Below are 4,234 nucleotides of genomic sequence, written 5' to 3' on the forward strand. Positions count from 1 at the left end.
TTCAAACACAGGTCTATCAGACCCTAAGAGCTACTGGACATGTTTTGCAGGCCACCATCTTGCCTAGTATTATTAAATTATTAAAAAGTTGCTGGTTCCTCAGAGGTAAGGAGACTTTTACATGTGGAACCATGTGGTTGAAAGAATCAGGAGGCCTAGGGTTTCATCCTGACTCTTCCTTAGGTTGTTTACTGACTCACCAAGGAAATAAGACACAAACACATGAAATAGTAAGAAATAGTAAGACACAAACAAATGGAATGGTCAAGCTAATGAATGTCTCCCAAAGCCTCAAAAAAGTAGAAATTAAATAAATCTGGGTAAGGGTATTCTGCCAAGGTAAAAGATCCAGATAAAACAAAGAAATGGCCTGTGATTATTATTATTATTTTTCTTTTTAAACTGTTTTTATTCTTTAAACAAATTGCATATATTATTTTGATTTTACATATTTTATTCTGGAACATTTGGTGTGTACAAAGAATTTTTAAATGAATTTAAGTAATCTCAGTGAAATACAAAAATATGGAACGCTTCACGAATTTGCGTGTCATCCTTGCGCAGGGGCCATGCTAATCTTCTCTGTATCGTTCCAATTTTAGTATATGTGCTGCCGAAGCGAGCACTATTATTTTTTTTTAAGTATTTGTTTATTTATTTATTTATGGCCGTGTTGGGTCTTCGTTTCTGTGCGAGGGCTTTCTCTAGTTGCGGCAAGCGGGGGCCACTCTTCATCGCGGTGCGCGGGCCTCTCACTGTCGCGGCCTCTCTTGTTGCGGAGCACAGGCTCCAGACGCGCAGGCTCAGTAGTTGTGGCTCACGGGCGCAGTTGCTCCGCGGCATGTGGGGTCTTCCCAGACCAGGGCTCGAACCCGCGTTCCCTGCATTGGCAGGCAGATTCTCAACCACTGCGCCACCAGGGAAGCCCTGGCCTGTGATTATTAACAGAAACCTCTTCCTTCCAAACTCCGAGTGCTCGTTCCACTTTACAGCCGGCCCCATCTGACCTGAGTGAAATGAACAGTGCCATTCGGCAGCACAGAGGGGCAAATGGACCACTACCTGCCATGACTGGGGGTTGGCGTACATGGCTTTATAACAGAAACATGGTATTTAATAATACCTCATTATCAATTTTTAAAGAAATAAGACTCAGGGACGTTTACTTCATGGTATAACCACACAGAACAGAGTAATCTTCCTTTGATGATTGAGCGGGATTTCTCCCCTAGAACTGTGCAGTCAAAGGTCTACTGGGCTCACCATTGCAAGCAGTGTAGAACAAACTAACATGGAGTCATTTATGTCAGGGACCAAACGGAGATGATCGATACAAGTGCATGAAGGAAACTTAACCTAACGTTACAAGGATTTACAGCTCTTCTCAGAAATCAGCAGAGGACACCAGCCAGTCTCCAAATGCCAAGTCTGTTCACGCCATCTCTGGACTTACTTGTTTCCCTGACTTAGCTACCCTGATCCCAATATGAAAGAAGACCACCCGGCAACCGTTCAGCTGAAAAAGCCAAATAAATTCCATATTTATCTCATAAAAATCCCTTAGCCTGTGAGCAACCTGGGACTCGTCACTCCCATAGCCTCGAGTTTCCCAAATAGCATGTCAAAAGTCTTGCAATTAACTCATCTTTCTGCTTCACTTTATTCCTATGCAGAGTTTGGTTTTTGATAGTAGTATTGGAAACTAATGGTTTCAGGGTGAAGGCGTGCTAAATACGCCAGCTCTGGCCTAATAAGAATTGCTGGGGGAATTCCCTGGCAGTCCAGTGGTTAGGACTCTGTGCTTCCGTTACAGGGGGCACAGGTTTGATCCCTGGTCGGGGAACTAAGATCCCGCATGCTGCACACAGCAGCCAAAGAAAAAGAATTCCTGGGAACACATTTTAATAGCTTAGGCAAGTAAGCCAGTAAACATTACCTGTACATGCTTCTAAGTAAGTGGCTTTGACAGTCTTTCTCCTAGGGAATGAAGCGCCTGCAGAACTGGTTGGCTGGACCAGTTCTGATACATAACAGGTGGATCAAGAGCCATATTTCATGATAAGTTTCTTGTCTTTTAGATAAGACATACTACTGCCTTCTGCCTGTCTTAATTTAGTGATTTATAGACTGAGGCATTAGGAGTAAGTATTTTTCCTTGGTTCCCGGAAAGTTGTAGAGTGAGTGTAATTTTGCCTGTAAAGTAGCTTGAGATACAGGCATCATGTGAATATATGCATTTCCCTGTGTTTTTTGTTTTCTTTAGATGGTGAGGCCATTCTGAAGTAAAATGCTTCACTTCCTAATCCTACGATTAAGTGGCAAATTAACAATAAGGGGGCTTCCCTGGTGGTGCAGTGGTTGAGAATCTGCCTGCCAATGCAGGGGACACGGGTTCGAGCCCTGGGCTGGGAAGATCCCACATGCCGCGGAGCAACTAGGCCCGTGAGCCACAACTACTGAGCCTGCGCGTCTGGAGCCTGTGCTCCGCAACAAGAGAGGCCACGATAGTGAGAGGCCCGCGCACCGTGATGAAGAGTGGCCCTCGCTTGCCACACTGGAGAAAGCCCTCGCACAGAAACGAAGACCCAACACAGCCAAAAATAAGTAAATAAAATTAAAAAAAAAAAAAAAAAAAAAGCTGTCCAGGAACAGATTTAAAAAAAAAAAAACAAAAAAAACAATAAGGATGGTCTAGGTCCGGAGTTTTAGGCTTGTAAAATCACAGAGATCCAGATCAGGGTCTCACAAAAGTGTGGTCTCCAGGTGGTCTTTAGAGACACTGGTGGGGTGACATCATTTAACATACATACGTCTGGGTTGCATGCCAAACTTACCGAATCAGAATGTGGGGAGCTAGGGCCTCTGAATCTGTCTTTAACAAGCTTGTCTGATGAACCTTGCGTATGCTAGAGCTGGAGAGGCCCTGGTTTAGTCCTTGGAAAACAAAACAACACAAAACCTGAAGGTCAATCCATGTATCACAGGGTGTTATCACAGGATAGTGTATGGAAGGCTCCTTCACCTACTTCCGTACCTGGTTCTTGAACCTGAGTGAAGATCGCTCCTGAAGACCCCGGAGCTCTAGGCAGGCTGATAACGTCAGGGGTGGGGAAGGACAGACGCTAGCCCTGAGAGCCGTCACTCATCCTCCCCAACTCAGCTCGGCCTCACTTCCTCCGAGCAGCCTTGTCTTGCCTTTGTTGCTCTCATCTCTGGTTGTAATTTTTTTTTTTGGTTTGTCGTTTTTTTAAAAAATTATTTTTATTTTTATTTTTTTTGAAGTATGGTTGATTTACACAGCCACTGTTTTATTTATATATATATATTTATTTATTTATTTATTTGCTGCACCATTTGGCATGCAGGATCTTGGTTCCCCAACCAAGGATCAAACCCATGCCCCCTGCACTGGGAGCATGGAGTCCTAACCACTGGACCACCAGGGAAGTCCCCTGGTTTGTCATTCTAAAAATTGTTTTTAATTGTGCCAAGATACACATAACATAAAATTTACCATCTGAACCAGTTTTAAGTGCACGGTTCAGTAGTGTTAGTACATTCACATTGTTGTGCAACCGTCACCCCCATCCATCTCCAGAACTCTTTTCATCTCGCATCTTTCATTCAAATAGCAAATCTCCACTCCCCTGCCCCTCACCCCCTGGCAACCACCATTCTACTTTGTCTCTATGTGTGTGACAACTCTAGGTACCTTATATAAGTAGAATCATATAGTATTTGTCCTTCTGGGACTAGCTTATTTCACTTAGTAGAATGTCCTCAGAATTCATCCATGTTGCAGCGTGTGTCAGAATTTCCTTCCTTTTTGAGGTTGAATAATATTGCATTGTACGGAGAGACCACGTTTTGTTTTTGCATTCCTCTGTTGATGGACACTTGGATTGCTTCCACCTTTTGGTCATTGTGAATAATGCTGCTATGAACACAGGTGTACAAATATCTTTTTGAGACCCCCGCTTTCAGTCCTTGTGACTAAATACCCAGAAGTGCAATTGCTGGATCATCTGATAATTCGCTTATTAGTATTTTGAGGAACAGCCATATTGTTTTCCGTAGTGGCTCTCTGATGTAATTTTATACTGATTTGTGTGATTATTTGATTGCCTGTCTTCCTGCTTTGAGAGCAGGCATCCTGTTTATTTTTGCCACCTTGCCTCCTGCAACTCCGTATCCAGAACAGCAAAGCCTGAGACACAGTAGTCACTGAAATATC

General features: G+C 43.4%; 1 non-coding gene across 1 annotated transcript; it reads right to left on the bottom strand.

The window, feature by feature from the left end:
- Positions 1 to 519: 519 nt before the first annotated feature.
- On the bottom strand, positions 520 to 626 carry LOC132368304 (U6 spliceosomal RNA). The gene has a single exon (XR_009504041.1). It is a non-coding gene; the product is annotated as a U6 spliceosomal RNA (small nuclear RNA).
- Between the last annotated feature and the right edge of the window lie 3,608 nt (positions 627 to 4,234).

Source organism: Balaenoptera ricei, chromosome 6 (genome assembly GCF_028023285.1).
Source record: "Balaenoptera ricei isolate mBalRic1 chromosome 6, mBalRic1.hap2, whole genome shotgun sequence".
Classification (NCBI taxonomy): domain Eukaryota; kingdom Metazoa; phylum Chordata; class Mammalia; order Artiodactyla; family Balaenopteridae; genus Balaenoptera; species Balaenoptera ricei.